Source organism: Nicrophorus vespilloides, unplaced genomic scaffold (assembly GCF_001412225.1).
Source record: "Nicrophorus vespilloides isolate i.1.1-1 unplaced genomic scaffold, Nicve_v1.0, whole genome shotgun sequence".
NCBI classification, from domain to species: Eukaryota; Metazoa; Arthropoda; class Insecta; order Coleoptera; family Silphidae; genus Nicrophorus; species Nicrophorus vespilloides.
In genome coordinates, this window is record NW_017095586.1 from 69787 (window position 1) to 89253 (window position 19467).

At 33.3% G+C, this 19467-nt stretch overlaps 1 protein-coding gene across 3 annotated transcripts in view; it reads right to left on the minus strand.

Moving 5' to 3' along the window:
• The window catches only part of LOC108557738, a 70078-nt gene that overhangs the window by 40090 nt on the left and 10521 nt on the right, over positions 1-19467 (minus strand). For all 3 annotated transcript variants that reach the window (XM_017914403.1, XM_017914394.1, XM_017914386.1), the window contains exon 2: positions 11224-11247. The gene's annotated coding sequence lies outside the window, so the exon portion shown is untranslated. The remainder of the gene's footprint in view (positions 1-11223; positions 11248-19467) is intronic.

A 19467-nucleotide genomic window follows, 5' to 3' on the forward strand; every position in this document is an offset into this window, starting at 1 on the left:
AACATCCATAGAGTAATTGTAAACTTTTTAATAATATATATTAACAATTGTAATTCATGATCTGACACTGTATTAATACTAATAGTGAGTATCAATGTAATCACTAATCACCAAAAATCAATAATATTATTAAGAATACCTTAGAAAGTTAAACAAAACTTCAAATTTTTAATCATATTCATACGTATAATTCAAGGAAATTTCAATGTCTTGTTTAGTAAAATTAATATGAAGAAATCATTCGAAACTGCACAAGTTAATAGTTTTTTTTGTAACATCCACAGAGTAATTGTAAACTTTTAAATAATATGTATTAACAATTGTAATTCATGATCTGACATTGTATTAATACTAATATTGAGTATCAATGTAATCACTAATCACTAAAAATCAATAATATTATTAAGAATACCTTAGAAAGTTAAACAAAACTTCAAGTTTTTAATCATATTCATACGTATAATTCAAGGAAATTTCAATGTCTTGTTAAGTAAATCCGAAATTGCACAAATTAATAGTTTTTTGTAACATCCACAGAGTAATTGTAAACTTTTAAATAATATGTATTAACAATTGTAATTCATGATCTGACACTGTATTAATACTAATAGTGAGTATCAATGTAATCACTAATCACTAAAAATCAATAATATTATTAAGAATACTTTAGAAAGTTAAACAAAACTTCAAATTTTTAATCATATTCATACGTATAATTCAAGGAAATTTCAATGTCTTGTTAAGTAAAATTAATATGAAGAAATCATTCAAAATTGCACAAATTAATAGTTTTTTGTAACATCCACAGAGTAAACTTTTAAATAATATTTATTAACAATTGTAATTCATTATCTGACTCAGTACTAATACTAATATTGAGTATCAATGTAATCACTATGTACATACAGTTTATGAGGGTGATGTTTAACTTGGCTATAAAATGATTTAGTCGATTATTCGCAAGTTTAATTGTATAATAAAGACGGTTTCTACGAACTCCCAGCCCTTAGCTGATGGTTTCTCGTGATCGTATTTTTTTTTACTGTTATTATTGTGAGTTCAGCATGGAAGAAATTTGCCTCCGGTTTTAATTAATGAAAACATTCTTGTTTTTCAAGTGGGGAAATGTCGAGGAACCCAAACAACGGACTAATTACTCTAATTAAACTCATAATGCAAGCGCACAAAACAAATCGCGTAATGATCTTTGAAACTTTATTTACGTGGGGTTCTATTTCTTCAACGTCTCTCATTCCCTTTCTCTCTCACACACACACACACACAAACACACACAGAGAAGAGGAACGAATATATACTCGGGTTACGTCTGACTGGATATCTGAGGCCACGTATACCTAAATGGAGTTACGTAATAAAACGAGGATCCTTATTTTTGTTTGGCTCGTCCGAAGTTGGTGGAGGGGAAAAGATGGATTATCAATAATGAAGAAAACGTTGGCAGAAAATCTGAGGGGCGGCTGTTTAAAAGTTGGCGCGCCGGGGCTCTGCTGGGAAGTGCACGGCGACAGACTGTTGTTAATAGTTCGGAATTCGAACAACTCGCTTGTTAAGGAGAACTTTGGTGCGGAAGAAGACGTCAGGGGGTTGCAGAAGAAGGCGGCACAATAATCATAATATTATAAATATTTATGGCCGTCTGTATTTAGCATAATCACTCCTAACTTCGCCAGGTACGGAACGGAGTAGGGAGCGATTTAAAAGTATTTTCGCGCCCTGCCGAATACATTATTGCTCATCACCGCCTCTAACTCACGCAATTTTCCTCCCTTGCGCGATTGCCACCATGCGAAAACATAACACCCTAAAAACTCATACCCCTCCCTCTGTTGCTCTCTCGCACAGACATTCGGAAACATTATAATAAATCGAACGTAGCAAATTTACCCTGAAACCGGAATTACACTTTTTACACTACAAATTGAATCAGCATTCTCACAGCGATTATAAATTCGCAAGAAAATTAGGTTTGTACATATTTTTTTTTTAATATGAAAAAAAAAGTAATTATACAAATATAAAAGGAAGTCGTTTTATTTTCTTATCCTACATCGTTTTCTAAATGTAACGTAATACATGTCTATCGATTATTATTCTAATAGTGTACCGAGATGTTATTACTTAAATTAGATTATTGTTACATATTTAATAGATTTGTTGCAATAAATTTTGTTTTGCATTTTTCAATTATTTTGTATCAGTAACAATTATTTTTTTATATACACGTAAGATCTAATGGTCACTTTAAATCAATAACATGCTTTGTTTGTAGTACAAAGTAAATAATAATTGTAACACTGTGATCGGCAGTCGTATAGGGAATTCTTATTCTCCGGGGCGTCTGGGAACGCTTTCTTGGGTCTTTGAACTATAGAAAGTGTTGACAATGTGTTCATAAAATTACATTTAAAGTATTCTTTATTTTACTAATCCATATCTATTACATCGAATAATCCAAAGATATCAACAAATTTCACAAAGTTTTAATACAACAGATAATAACTATAGTTAATCCGGACTGTTCAAAGCCAAGTCTCCTTTAGTGCTGTTTATTGTTATACAGTTTTTATCTACAGGTATTGCAATATTCAATTTAAAGATACATTTTTCTTACCACGAAGTAGTAATAAAATAAATAAATAATAATTTTACTTTATGTTACCATTATATAGGTAACTTTTTTTAGCATTGATATAATTTACAAAATTTGGACTATATTCCCGTCTCTCCTGTATATTAACTTTTTCTTTAGTCATATAAAAAGGAGCGCAGACAATTGAGCAATTTATTATATTGTAATTCGAAGTGAATGAAATATTCAAAATACTTTCTTTCTCGTCTGACCTCACCTTGTTATCTGAAAAACTCCTATACTTTTATATACGCACAAAAAATATGAATTGAATGAGAAATAAGAAATCTATAGAATATTAGTTGTAAAACAGAAAAAAAACAAATTGTTCGTAACATTAATCTGATTATTATTATTGTCACATCAGACATTATATAATTACTACTTACATTTACTATGTAATGTTTTGTTTTTTTACTATTCAGAAGTATTGAACCATAATGATGTATATATAAATATATAGTCCGCATTAGTTAAAATATATATTGTATCTTTCTATTGAAAACAAGTCTAATGGATATATATTTTTCGATTATGTGAAACCAGCAGTTTCTGCTTTATGAATTTTCTCTACTAAAATTAGTTTGGCTTAATTAAAATAATAAGACTATACATTTTAAAACAAAAAGCAAATGTACATGTATGCTTTTAGTGTTAACTTAAGAGTAAAAGGCAAAGTAGAAGTCAAAAGGCATCGGGTATTATTATGATTGTTAAATATTCATGTTGAGTATAGCTAGGTGGGTTAGGGAAAGAAGGTTTTAGGATGAGGGCGGCGTGTAGGCAGTAGACTCGTAATCTGGAGTGGAGCACGTTTTTATAAAAAAAAAATGCAGCGTATCGAACGTGTATGGAAATAGGTGGAATAGAGACATGGAGGATACCTACGGGAAGCTCCGTCGTCTGCGACCTCCACCACTGCACCATTTAATGACACTTCCACAAAATACAGCCAATGCTCTTGAATAAATGATAGAGCCTTTGGCGCGTGCAAATTCGTGCATTTGCATTTCGCTCGAGGTACGTTTTTGTACATCCAGTCCGCGCTTCTGGCAAAAATCACACGACTGTTGAGAGAATTGTTAATCGCGAATTGTTCTCGAAACTCCGTTCTTCTATATTTCTATTCCTTTATTTTTATCTTTTTTCTTTCATTCTTTCCCTTTATTTTATTCCTGCTTTATTTTTATTTGTCCGCACCTTCTTGCAGCATTCCAGAACAATGAAAGGGACACAAATATTCTGAAATAAAAGTGAGCGCAACAACTTGGGATTTTTAATTACAAAACTTATTTATTCCCACACATATACCATCTATTTAATGTACATTAATACAAAACCATTAAATAATTAAATAACTTAAAAACAATGTAAAAGAAAAGTATAGTTGAATTATTAATATATTAGGAAAATTAACTACTATATTTTAAATTGGAATTGGTCAAATTTCTATATCTTAAACTGCAATAAAAAAAAATCAATTTACTATTCTTTTCGGACCAGCGATTGTAAACTAATTTAATAAATTAGTTTATTTCGTATTTATTCTTTTTCTTCTATATTGATATTGTAGTATTCACATTTATATTGGAAACTTGATCGGATCGTTGGCGCCATCTAATGGGAAAGCTCCCAACTTGAACACTGAAAGCTTTCAGAAGCTCACCGCGTGGGGCGCCGTTTTCAAACATCTGTAAAGTAAATCCAGGTCAAAAATCCAATCCATCCTGATTTTTCCATGAAATGAAAGTTCTATTCTTTTATTCTTAAAATATTAACAAATTTAACGTAGTTTACGTCTTCAATCTTTACCGAAGAAATTTAATTTTGCGCGTGCTAGACCAAATAAACATTTTAATATTTGAACGGATATAAAGTATGTCGCGGATAGTGGTCGTGACACGTGTAAAGCAGTCGTAATTTGTCGTCTTATTTGTACCGTTCCGGAAGCTTTTCCTGAAATGTACAAACAACGTTTCCGGTTTACACACCAAACTGCATAAGCCAGTTCGCTGTTCAACCGGCGGGTGGCGCCAGTTGTAGCTTGAATACTATTTAAAATTATATAACGGAATCAAATGTAGATTCTTACGTTGTGCGGTTTACCACAACTGCGCAAAACACTTTGTTAAAATATAATTATAATTACTATTTATATATTACCTAAAAATACAAATATTACAGTAATAATTGCTTATGTTAAAAAAAATCTACATCAGTGTTAAAATGAGTTAAAACATAAGATTTTTCAATTGTAGATCATCAGATCATTATTTGTCCTTAGTTCAAGTTCAATAGTTTCATAATAAATCAGCCTCAATTTCCAAATCGCTGATATAGAATTTTATAAACCTTCAAGAAATTAGTGAAGTCTTTAAAAAGGCTTTAATTATTTTATAAAATTACAGTAACATTTCTGCTTGAAGTTAATAATGCTCTTAGAATGGTAAGATTTCTGTACTATTTTGGAGAAGATCAGATATTTTGGAAAAATTAAAAAAATTGAAAAAATAAATTTATTGTGTTTAGTGCATTGTATATAAAGTATATAATTAAGAATATATTGTGTCATAAATATTTGATAACAAAAAGGAAATATTTGGGGTTGTAGTACATTTGTTAATAGAGGTCGCAGCAATTATGCACGTGGGAATAATAATAATTCGGTGCATAAATTTTCGGTTAAAGTTCTGTTATCTTTGAGCGCTTTTAATGTGAACATCTTAACTTTCGTGTAAACAGGAAACTATCGCCATTAAAGCTGTGTCGCGAGCGGAAATGCACACACACACATGGAAAATAAATGCGGCAAAACGGCACGTGTTTTTCCCACACACACAAAAAAAACAGAAGGAGAAAACATGAAACGGTGTCGGTGCCGATGTTCGAGGGGGCGAAAAATAATGGAACAGTTAAGGCTAGATGGTGAAAGTTCAGGGGGGAGGAAATATTTAATTGGAGCCTCGCCTCGTCTTCCGGCTTCTTCCTGCACCTAGTTTGGGTTTACATAGGCTTCGTTAAGGAATATAAAAGTTAATTAACGTAGTTTGTATTAAGGATAGTTATTACAGGTTATTACGGTTGGGGCTGTAACTTTTAGTTTTATGTCTCGTGTATTAATTGACATAGTTTCTGGATGAGCAAAATGTCATACAGAGTATATCACTTTTATAGGTGCACTTAAACGTAAAACCTGCGATCAATATTCACAATGGAGGCTATACCTATACTGCCTATCTTTATTTCTCTCTCTCGCACACACACAACCTTCTATTCCTGTACACGAAGTCCAACATTTTACAACGCAATTTACTGGTATAATTACATTTTGAAAAATTGATATCGATGATATCTCCCCATCCAACAGCGGAGCGTTGATCAGGAAGCACTGATAATTCGTTGGATCGCAGCGGTGACAATATAATAGTATTTGGGAAGTAGGTAAACTGGAAGCACTCGTGGATATTTGCATTATTAGGGAATTGCATGAACTAGAGGGAATTGGACTACATTCAGTTTGCGGTAAATCGTCGAAGAGTGGATTTGTGACCGTTCTGGATGGACTAGGATGTACAAATATGTATCTCGTTATTCAGCGGCTCGACAATTCCGTTCGTTATCAAACAGTTATCAATTTTCCAGTTTCAAATGCACGCAATTACAAACAATAAATTATTAATTTGACCAAACAATTAGTTTGCAAAATAACAAAACACGACCCGCATGATAACAACGCTCGCTTACATTGTGCATCCACTTTTAAAGGACAATCACTGTCCAGCGGTTACGGTTTGATACAACCTGAATATTCAATACAATACGTATAATCCATTTCATACAATGTTTCTATTACTATGGTTAAAATCAATATCAGATTTTTTTCTTAAAATATTCGACAATATTTTTTCTATATATATTTATAGTTCTGTGAATTGCTATGACAATAAAACTGACTTTTGATATATTATAAACCGGAAAGTTTATTTAAGTTAAATGTTTTTTTTACAATGTGTTAAAGACGTATGGACAGGATTATTTATAAGAAATCCTCAAAGCTTACAGAGTGTCTCAGTGGTGTAATTTAGGGGCATAAGGACATACTGTTTTTTCAGTCCATAAAATGATGTGTTAAACTTGTTACTAAATGTTTTGATATATATCTTTGGAATTAATTCAGACGAGCTGAGAAATTATCAATGGGATTACGCGGAGACCAAGACAAAAAAAAAGAGCAATTAATTAGTTTCAACCGTAAATGAAGATGTTAACTGGAAGAAGCGATTAAATATGATGTAGTGCGAAGTGGGGAACATCTAGCATTTAATTAATGGACAAAGGTCCTTGATGACAAGTTGCGCCATCCGTCTTGAGAAGGAATGTAGTGGGCAGATAGACATAATTCTTCATCAGACGCAGGCGGTCCCTCGAAGAAGTGGGATTAGAAGGTTTCGTATTAATTACTATTTACCGCCAGGCCAGAACGAATCTTGAAATGTTCTACTCGGCACACAGCCGATCATATAGATCGAATTTCAGTTGGAATGGAGTGGTAGTAGGAGGTGGTTGCGGTGAGCCAGTCGTCCAGATTGAATGGCCATCGACGTCCCTCGGGGGTATTTCTAAATTAACAATTGGCAGCCTAAATTGAAATTAACAGCTCGAGTAATTGCTAAATCTAAAACACGTAAGGTTTCCTGAAAACCTCGCATAGCCCTGCCTCTCAGCCGTTCTTCACTTTTAATTAAAATAATAAATACTTTACTCCGCCTTTAATATAATACGTCGACAAGAAGTACACATTCCAGAATCTTCAGACAACAATGATAATGCGTCCATTTCTAGAAGCGATTAATTATTTTGATGAAATTTATTTAAAGGAATTTCCAGAAACTAATTTCTGCTGCTTCGCATTGTTAATCAACGAGAAGCCATCTATTGTATTATTTAACGCCTAATTATGTAAAACTAATTAATACTGAAAATACTCGTCCGACGATTTTAATTAATAAAATTCATAGCTTTCATAATTAGTGCATATTTTTTTTCATCAAAAGATTTATCAACTAAAAATTAATAATCTAATTACTATAACACAAAGTAATAATATTTAGTATAAAGATTTTAATAATAACTTATAAAGAAAACAAAAAATGTAATATTAATAATAATATTAGCATGAAAGATAAATCTGTCTACGTAAAGGAGAAATAACTATAACAATAATTTATATATATTCGCAAAAATAGGTGGCATCATAAACCTATACATGATTTATATCGATACTTTGTATAATAGAACATCTCGATATCGACTAAAAAAAAATATATGTATAAAAAAGTTTATATCCGAAAATACGAGTAAATCTTTCCTTACTGGTATGGAATATAACGATGCGATTTAACGGTTTTGATTGATACGTCGTTCCGAATAAATTCAAATCGATCCCGTGACAGAATCGTTCCACTCTAAATCCATTTGCTGTGTACACATATAATTGCAGCAGAAGTCCCAATTCTGTTCCCACAATGCAATCATAAAGATAACGACAGCAATGATGTTACGTTTTGCAAAAAGCATTGCGCTGTAATCTTAATTGCTGGGGGAAAAAAGGAGGTTTATTGCTTTCAGCACTGCGACCGGCGATTTTTGTTCCGATTTAAATCCCGACCCGCAAAAGCCACACAAGCTCAAACGAAAATAATGCAAAAACTGCTCTGTTGGGTGAATAGCTACAATGACCAACCGTTATTTTGGAATTATGTAAATGCACCAATGTGCACCGGGTATTAACGAATAAATGCGCAATTAATTACTATTTTTTCGGATGGATTCCCGCGTGGATTCAACTGGATGCGCACATCCAGAATTTATAGAAATAATTACGAGAAATAAATATTAGGTGATACAGATTGCGTGTTTGTGCGTTATTTATGTGTTTTACTCTACCAAAAATTCCTAAATAAAAATATGTTAGCGAGTTTATTTTATAAAATATATAAATTTATAACGTTTATAAAAGATTTGATATGGTTTTTATTAATTGAAATTATCTAAATTATTATTATTTATAGTAATGTATTTGTGAATATGAATTGAAATGATTTAAAATTGTTTAGGTTTATATATGTGAAAATATAAGTTTTGAAAATTCCGAGAAAAGCAATGTTCCCAGGAAACTATTGGCTGGAAATATGTGGCGGGTTGATATGAGGATTACTTGGTATATTTACAAGTAAAGTGCACTAGGTATATATTTATTCATAGCGGATATATAAACGTCTTCCCCTAGAGCGGAGACACAACATGTTCGTGTTCCATTGTCGTATTTTCCAGTATCATTTTTTTTTCTTGCATCATCCCATCCCAATATCGGTGTAGTTATGTGCTCGGTGAGAGCAAAAATACCAAACACATATTGGCCCTGGAAAATGGAAGCGGAGATATATGATAATACCTGTCAGCCGTGACATGTTCGAGCATATCAAGTTTGCGGGACTCGAGAAGAGAAGCATCCTCTCCTTTTTCTCCCTTCTGTCCTTACTGCTGCCTCTGCAAGGACCTATAATCAAATTTCCCCATTTCCGTTCGCCGCTTTTCCCAGTAAGACGAAACTTTTTGTCAAAAATGAGACAAAAAATAAAGTATGTCTGGCGAACTATGCGCGCGTCCCCTGAAGTTGGCCTCTTCGATGCGTATGCTATTACCTCTAATTTAGTAGAAACTCGGATTTTATTAGCGACCCACTTCACGCTTACTTATGGTTAATGCCTTTCGGACACTTGCTGAATACTTACTAACACTTTAAATTGGATTCCGTCCGCAGAGCACTAACTTGTTTCATTTGCGGCCGCCCATCATCGTCGATATTATCTACACCATCAAATTCAAAACTAATCCTATAAGCGCATTAGAAGCTACGCCTACGCACCATCGTTTATATAATCCATGTATTCGACGTTGAATACAAATTCATAATAAGATCTAACATTTAGTCTCTCATACTCAATAAATCAACTTAAGTAATAATACACCAACATTATACTTGAAGATAGTTTCGTTATGTTTATAATACTGAACTAAAATCTAAATGAAGTCTTTTTATTTACATAACAAACTACTATTTTAATACTTTATAATTTAATTAAAAATATATTAAATTTCACGAAATATGTTTAATCAATATGTCTCAAAGCTGCAGCATATTAAACTAGTTTGAACCACAAGTTATAATTGATTTTAATGAGATAGAATGCGAACTTGCTAATACACGGATTCATGGCTGCACGTGTTCTGCCGTAGCATTAATGTGATATGTATACTAGTTCATTTGAATGTATTCATTTAGGATGTTTCAATAAATTTAACTTGTATAATTTTCTTGCAAATAAGGTCATTGAGTTATATAAATTTAATTATTGATTTATACATCTAGCATCTCTTTAAACATTGTTTGTCTTATTTCTTTTATGAGTTGTGAATTTTCTACAATTGTTGCATTATTTATTTGTGTTTTTGGAGTGAGGATTATTAAGAATGTAATTGCATACTTGACTGTCATACATAATTGATGAAATAATTCCGGAACTAATTGACATCAGGAGTGAATCTCGGATAGCCGCAATCATCGCATGCGGTTACTTGACGGATTGCGGAAGGTGTGACGGAGGAATTTGGGTAATGCAATTCCTCGAAGAGCGCGAGCTCGTAATCCAATCAATACTGCCTGAGAGGAATCTCATCTTGATATTGAGTAATGTCTCGGACGGGGATGTTGTCGAATTTATGCGGTGCATACACACATATACATATATATAGAAGCGTGCGCCACGTATACACATGTAGAGAGAACTAGTCTTCAAGATTGATTTAGTGCTACGTGAAGACATCCAGAAAAGCAGAGGCAGCAGTCGCTTCCATACGCTGCACGGAATGGGTCACAATTTTTGTGTAATCACTCATATATCACATTGTGATATAACAGTGGTTCCATACTTAGAGCGTTGTGGCATTGTAAAGGGGCGGCAGAATCTCCGTTTTTACTTCTTTTCTGCAAGGGCGTCCGGTTCCGGACTCTTTATTTCAGAGCCCATCTCCGCACGTGATCAAAGACATCACTGGGCCGTCACTTGCACACGTGCTCCGCCATCGTAATCGCTATAGCCGGTCACAAAAATCAACTTGAGAACTTTCTCATTTCAACTGTATTAAAGTCGGACCGCAGTCGCCGCGAATTTCAACAATCCCCGAGACGAAGATGTTACCTAATACAACCTTAAATCATTTCATAAATTCTCGGATTTAATTAATTTTTGCAACGAAAATTAATAAAGATTCTTATTGCTTTTTTTAAAGTCTGTTGTGTTGGCGTAACAATGTGTTATTTTTTTAAATTAAATTAAATTACATCCTTTCAAAAGTAATAGACTATTTGACAGATCGTAACATTTTCAGTTAAATCCAGACCTTAGTTAATGTTAAGTTTTAGGAAATTTAATAATCTTTTAGAATACATATTGAAATTCTTATTGAAATGTTCTTTTTCTCTATTATATCAAATATAAAATTGTACTTACTTTTTTACTGGAGTAGTATTTGTCCTGAAACAGAATAAAAATATAAATTAAAGTATTCTATAAGTGGTTTTCTGGGTTAATTTGAAAATTGAATTAAATGTGAATTGCCTTTCAACTCAGTAATACACTTCAACTTTTGGTGCAAGACTTGAACACCTCGCACCATTCGGTAGTCTTTCATTCACTTCTCTGCTGATAATGTATTGCATATATTGATTCGCATTTAAAAGGATCCTGCGGGTCGTCGAGAGAGGAGGACTTTAAGTAAGACGTAGAATACATTTCCAAATTGGATCGCGTTAAATGCTATATTATATCCTCGGCGTTCGTGACTGCTGCGGCGGTGCAGGTGAGATTTCCAAATCCTAATATAAATAATTGCCTCTTATGGTTATCGAAAGGGACGGAAGAAGCCAGGTATCCAGATGACACTTCGTGGGGGAGTCTAAATCCACCCCCGATTTGAATTTCAAACATTGCGTGTCGCGCGATCCGCCGTCAGCAAAATCGAAGGATGTATATGGGCTGTCGGCGGCAAAAGAGCTATGCCTACCTACCTAGGCTGACAAAGTAAGTTGCATTTCATTGGCGGCAGGGAAAGTGCGTGAGGCCGGGGACGTCTTTAAGACGCGAAATTTGAAATTCAAAAAGCTCCTGCTGCTTGGAAGGGCTTATATTAAGTGTGATCGAGCCGTGAATTCGAAGTTATGTGCTCTTCCTCCCGAACTCCATTTAAACCGATATATTGGAATTTCCTTAATGACATTTCCCATGCAAACAAATCCACTGTTATTAGCAGAAAATGTAATTTTCGTATTTGGGGGAAACGCGCTTCCTCACCGACGCTACATAAAGCCGTATTTCCTGTAGCCACCAATCAAATCCACCCTCGAAAATTGCCACTCAGATGGATCTTATTTTAATTAAACTTGAGCTGCATAGTTTCTCCAATAATAAATAAATAATCGCAGTTTAATCCTTTCTAATTATATACCCATCGCATTCACCAATTAAAGCAATTATTGAATCGATTATATTTTCCATTAGTTTGTTTTTTTTTTATATTAGTAGTGTTTACCAATTAATTAATACTTTTTGTTATAAGTAATTAATTAGTCGATTAGAGAAATTGACAAGAATTAATTAAAAAATTATTACCTTCGTTGGTTGGAAAATATGAAATTTGCATTTCGCGTGTATCTCATTAATAGGTCTGAAAGAAACAGGAGAATCCCGGATCCCCTTTAAGCCGTCGATGCATTAATCACATCCGGCCCTTTAAATTAAAAACTTTCGCTGACAGATTATACAGAATCCCGTGACGGGCCAGCATTTAATTACACTATATTTATAAAGGATCCGCGAGAGGAAATGACTGGGTTATACAACGGAGGGGTGGCTTGCCAACATTTTCTTGTGCTTATCCATAATTTGACGGATAATGGAAAATTTATGATTGTATTCACAAGTTGCACGACGGAGAGCTTTTATGATGTTAATTATCATCAAATTATTAGCAAAAACGTTACGCGCTCTGACACTTTGAAGTCAAGATAATAGTGTTGGCTCATAAGTCGCAGCTTACATCAAAGGAGGGAAGTTCAAAAAAAAAGCATTCTATTCTTTCTGTGTAAACGGATCAAGTGGGAACGTAATCTGTTCCACCAACGGAATATAATTAGTGCCGTTATTCGAGATATTCTTGGAAAGAAGATGAACGTCTCGAGCTTCCCCACTTTCGATGGCCTCTCCTAACTTTTCAGACTTAATTTCAAGCCCTGTGTCTTTACTTATTTATTTTCTTATTTACGTAAACCTTCTGAACTCCTCTTTTTATAGCCTTTTTTTACTCGCATAAAAGTTTATTTTTTATTATGAATTAAAATATCAATAATAAAAAAAACATAGACTAGACTATACTAGAATATACAAAAATAGTATACACATATTTTAACTAATAAATATTAATATTTTTTGTTTTATTAATTAATAATTCATATATATTCTCACTTACAAAAAATATCTAAGAAAAAATATAAATGATTGATGAAAATATTCATATTAACCCAGTTTAGTTATTAAACTGTGCAAAACTAAGATCAAGTTAAAAGTGTATTTAAAATAAGACTACAATAATGAAATGACTTGAAAAAAAATACTGAATAGTGTAATAGTATATAGAGTTGAATTAATTCAAATTGAATTCATGTTGGTGACGAACGTATGTATGAAGATTCCATGGAAGCGTTAATTTGATTGTTAGGCAATCAGTCCAAAGTGTTATAGATAATTAGGCTAACTACAATCATTCGGTCTAATGCGTAACAAAGTAATTGGGTTGTGGTATGTGTGTGTTATTGCCCCTTCGGTTTATGTACATGAATTTCTTGCGAAGAGTCGGCTGTTATCTAAATAGACCGAAATCCACTTATCCGTTTCGTAGAAGGAAGCTGTTACATTAAACCGGATAAACAACGAGTTCAATTTTCGTGGAAATCTGTAAGAGTATCCTTTTCTCTGTATGTAAATAAGGCGAGCATGAAATTCGTTCAACGTTATATACAAGACAAAGTTGGAGTATCCGAGTTGTGGAACTGACCGAAAATTATAAACCGAACTCGAACCCAGATTTTCCATCACGTCAAGAACAATAGCTCAGAATTGGGAATTAGGTTCGCATGTCAGTCGGTAATTATTGTTAGTTTTTCTATTGTTATATTAGGGATCTATATATTTATAATTGTGCCCTATCACGGGCGTCGTAAACCATTTTCATAAATTACTCTACACGATGCCCAGCGCACGATATAATTCCACCAGGCTATAATTCTTTTATTATTGTTTCCCTGTGTTTCCGCCGCGCACCGGTCTGTTCTTCCTCTCCTCTAATTTTCCCCGGCTCCACGCAAGAAATTCATTTGCCAGGCGATAGGGCATCTAAATTCGCCATAAATTAATTATCGCTCGAACACAAATTGCCCGGATGCTGTTCCACCTAGGCTCAAGCATTATGTTACCTATACTTAATTACACTCCAAACTATAACATTTTAATGTATGCCAACGTATATAAACAAAATACTTTACGTCCATTTATTTTCTATCAGATGTATATTTCTTTTCACATTTCGCTTTCGTACTTTGCGAAGAGACAGGTTTTATCAATGATTTATTTTGAAGCGTGAGAGGGAAAAAAATGATCCCAGGAGGATACCGTTTGATGTGATTCCCGTAGTCACCTGTTTCATCTCTGAATTTATATTTATGGCCTACTGAATTATTTATCTTCAAAATGTGTCAATACCTGTTTAATGTAAATATCAAATATTTCACACAAAAAAAGATATATCCAATATACGTCGTAACATTTAAATTACTTTCAACTTAAATGATATTTTTTCAACATAAATGATATTAGGTATAAATACAGTAATGCCTCGCATAGTGCGTTTTTGATAACTTTGGATTCACTATAGTATGGTTTAAAAAATTAAAACAAACTACTTTATAATTGAGTAAGATAAAAATAATTTTGTATAGTTTATTTGTATGCTATTTTAAAGTCCTCAATTAGTCCGGAATATTGGAGGAACTGAACTATGCGAGGAAATGCTGTAAGACCTATAGTCATCATCAATTTTTGTTTTTATTTTATAATTATTACAATAATTTATTATAAATAATTTTGTAATGCGTTATAATTGAACATCTGCGATTTTATTGAACACCTGCGAAGAATGTGCGATTTAATTGAACACCTGCGTTATAATAGAACACCTGTGTTTTTATTGAACACCTGCGTGTACACCTGCGTTTTTATTGAACATCTGCGTTATAATAGCACACCTGTGTTTTTATTGAACATCTGCGTGTACACCTGCATTTCTATTGTACACCTGCGTATACACCTGCATTTTTATTGAACACCTGCGCGTACACCTGCGTTTTTATTGAACACTTGCGTGTACACCTGCGTTTTTATTGAACACCTGCATGTACACCTGTATTTCTATTGAACACCTGCGTGTACACCTTCGTTTTTATTGAACACCTGCGTGTACACCTGCATTTTTATTGAACAACTACGTTTTTATTGAACACCTGCGTATACACCTGCATATACACCTGCGTTTTTATTGAACATCTGCGTTATAATAGAACACCTGTGTTTTTATTGAAAACCTGCGTGTACACCTGCATTTTATTGAACACCTGCGTGTACACCTGCGTTTTTATTGAACACCTGCAAAGCAATTCATTAAGATATTTCAAGAGTTTATTTGATAAAGTTGTACTTTATTGGAAAAATCTATTTCTATTTGAATATTAAGTATGCCATGAAAACGTCGAATATTCTTCACAGAATGTATTTGAAGTATCTGCTTAATGATATTACGGGTAGCATCGGGGAATTGGGGAAGAAACCTTGTTAAAATTTCATAATGCTTTAATATACGAGGTAATTGCGGAGTTTCTATATTGAATCGGGCGAGATTAAAAGGATTTCACCATATAGTTTAATTGAAAATATCCACCAGTAATTCCACTCAAAAATATGTTGAAACATCGGTGGGTTAAAAGGGTCTGAACCTTAATCAAAATTATATTACCAAATACAAGCTTCTGGGGGTTGGCACAATGTACGTATACATGTAATAGCAGAGCATTTGTGAAACCTAATAACGTTCATATCGTGGAAGCGGTTTGTTCATCTTTCACGTTTTATTTTTCCGCGGCAAGAATAAAAATAATGTGACGGTTCTCGTTCGGTTTTCGTCCCTAAACATTTTTTCGTATTTCTATTTTTTTTTTGCTCTACCAACATCGGCCTGTCAGAGCGTAAATTTGTTCGGGAACAAAGTCATAAGTCACGATATGCATGGGGGAGGCGGAGGCGCCGGGGTTTTTCTTTTTTTTTTTGGTTAAAAATGTGCGCACAACGAGAGGCCAGCATTCCACAGAGCCACAAAACAGATGGGATTCACTGATGAAAGGCGTCGCGAAGCTTGCTCTGAAATATATTTGCCGAGAATTTTAAATATTTCCCAATTTAACCATTCATTTTTCATATCATTAAACGCAGCGGCGCGGAATTAAAATGAAAACAAAAAAAAAAGAGAGTTTTACGAAGAACGCTGGCCTCATCCTTTCTTTGTTTTACTCTTTGTTGTTCCATTTCTTAGTCCTTCTATAAAGGCTTTGGGAATTTATGTTGCGTTAAAACGAAACTATTTGTTTCCGCTTAGAAGAGAGAAAAAGGGCGAAGGGTGGTGGTAGCAAAAAAAAAGGAGAAGAGCAACTAAGCTATTTGGGAGGAAAGAAAAAAGGAGGAAGTGAATTTGATACGGCTACCGCGGAATGAAAATTGCACTTCCGCTTTCCTCCTATCGCCCTCTCGCCGCAGTCCTTTAAATTTAAATCTAGTAATACGTTTTCTGTAACTCGTTCACGTCCGACTTCCTCGATTACACGAAGAAAAAACTTTAAAGACATCTTAAATATACCAACGATAAAAAGCTTAATCCCGATCGCAACGTTTCATTTAATCTAATTGGATACAAAGATTTCTCATTACCAGGCAATGATGTCATCATAAATTATATCTCATAAAACATTGAATTATTTTAATTATGATTCGTCAGATTTCCCAAAAAAAAATATTTTTTTTCTTAAATTCGCAGACATCACAAAATCATACGTTTTTGAATACGAGTGGTCGTTGATGTAATTATGTTAAGGGTTATTTTTTTCACCGTTTTCTAATTAGTGAACGGAATTACTAAATAAACACACAGAAAGACTTAATTAAATGAAGTAACTGAAAAAAAAAACATCGTTTCTCTGTTTTTTCAAATTCTACAGCTCACAGCCGGCGACTCGATGATAGTACAAAGATGCAAGTAGGCTTGTTAGATAGTTGAGATATTCGACTTTCAGACAAGATGTAATTTGCTTAAGGATTTGTCGAGAAATTCACGAAAAACTGTAAAAACAGAATAAAAACGAGAAAAAAATGTTCTTCAGCTTATAACAAGCGACTCGATGAAACTACAAAGATGTATATAGGTGCGTTGGAAAGGTGAGATATTCAGCTTTAATACGAGTGGTCAATGATGAAATTACCTTTCGGGGTTGTCGAGAAATTCACGAAAAACCGAAAGCACTGAAAAAAAAAAACGAGGAAACCGTCATTTCTCTGTTATGTATAAAATGTTAGGTATGTGTTTTTTTTCAATTTCTACAGCTCATAGCAAGCGACTCGATGACAGCACGAAGATGTATGTAGGCTTGTTGGAAAGGCAAGATATTCAACATACGAGTGGTCGATGGTGTAACTATCTTAAGGATTTGTCGACAAAATCACAAAAAATTGTAAAAACTGAAAAAAAAACGTTGTTTCTCTGTTTTTTGACAGTACGATGATGTAAGTAGGAAAGATGAGATATTCTGATTATACAGTAAAAGCATAAGAATTCTTGTATTTTATATAAGAAACATAAATTGAAATATATTATCTGATTCATAATTAGTATTAAATATTTAAGTATGTGGACGAATAATTTCATATTTACGTAATACATTTTATTATTTAAAGCAAATAAAATAAATTTAGTTAATATAAAATAAAATAAATTCATTACGAAACGAAATACGGCGCTCCGGCGTCGGATAGGACGAAACAAAGAAGAAAAAAAACGTAGAACCCGTAAGGAATATTTCGTAATAATAAAAGCGGGAATTTAACGTCGCCTTGAAATGAAACTATTTGTTCCCTCGTTAAATCCCAAATAAAACTCGTAAGTTATTCGAAAGTGAATTCTCCTGGCGGCTGTAGAAGCGAAAGGAAATTGCATTGCACTGCCAGAAAATTTCGTTAATTAAAGAATCGAGAAAAACCGTTGAGATTGTAATTAACTAATAATAGATCACATTAAATATTATAATAATTCATATTATTCATATTTATAAATAAACCAACTATTATTAGTAATATGTTATGTATTTGTTAAATTATATGTTTAATTAACACTAAATTTTAATGATCATTTATATAGCTAACATAACAAATCCATGGTGAATACTAATAATTAATCTAGGCAAAATATAATCAATAAACGAAATTGCTTGTGTTTGATGTCCCCACATCACACTGTCGGCGCAATTGGGAAAACTATATTGACATTTATGTGAGAATTGATAGTTAACACCCGAAAACTGAATATTAATATTAATCCGGCTACATAATACATCTAAACAATGTGTATAATTTTTATCATTAAAAGCACTATTCGATATTATAGATATTAATAGGTATAATCTAAAAGATGCATATGAAAGTTGTATGTTTGAGGAATTAATTAATTTGAAAAAATGAAAAATTTATTGCTGGAAAAACAGTGTTTTCACATTTTATTAATTTTCTGGAAAACTATAAAAGATGGAATGAATACAAAAAGTGCATATGAAAACTGTATGATTGGGGAATATAGCTATTATTAATACATTACTGTAATGCATCTTCTGTTTCTGGTAAAAGTTGCCTTGAGAGCGTAAATTCAAATCAATTCCTTTCAGAACAATGAAAACGTCTGAAATAAATCGAAACTGTTCGCAAATCGTGAACTACAATTGAAAGTGAATTTCCGGAGCCGACGAATTACAATTGCGACCCTGCTTTTCCGAAGGGTTGGTTTAATTAATTAAAATGCAACAACGCAGGGATAAGGAAAGGAAGTAATGCAAGGTTGAATTAGAATTTCAATATAAATGAGGCCGGAAGCGATGTAAAAGGTAAGAACTGGAGAATGAGTAAGAGAGAGAGAGAGAGAATGGAAGGAGAAGAGGTTGGGGTTATTGCTTGCGAAGAGAAATGGTCGCGAAACGGACGGAATGAAAGATGCAATAAGAAGTTGGAAGAAGTGTTTAAAGAAAACAATTCCTCGCAATGCAGAGCCTTCAGCTAAGGGTTGCGAGAGGTGATGGGGGAAGATGAGAGGGCGCCGAGTGGAGTGGAATTAGGAGATATACCTTTTCTCTCAATTTCCTCTCTTTCGTCGCTGTTTATCCAATTAACATTTACATGTAAATAATTTGTTTATACTTCGCGATGCTCCCCAAATATTTGGATTTTATCTTTCAAATCGTTTTAATAACATTCCTTGCAATTTTCTCAATCTCTTGAATATTTTTTTTTTTTCACCGTTTCCTAATTAGTAAACGGAATTACTAAATAAACACACGGAAA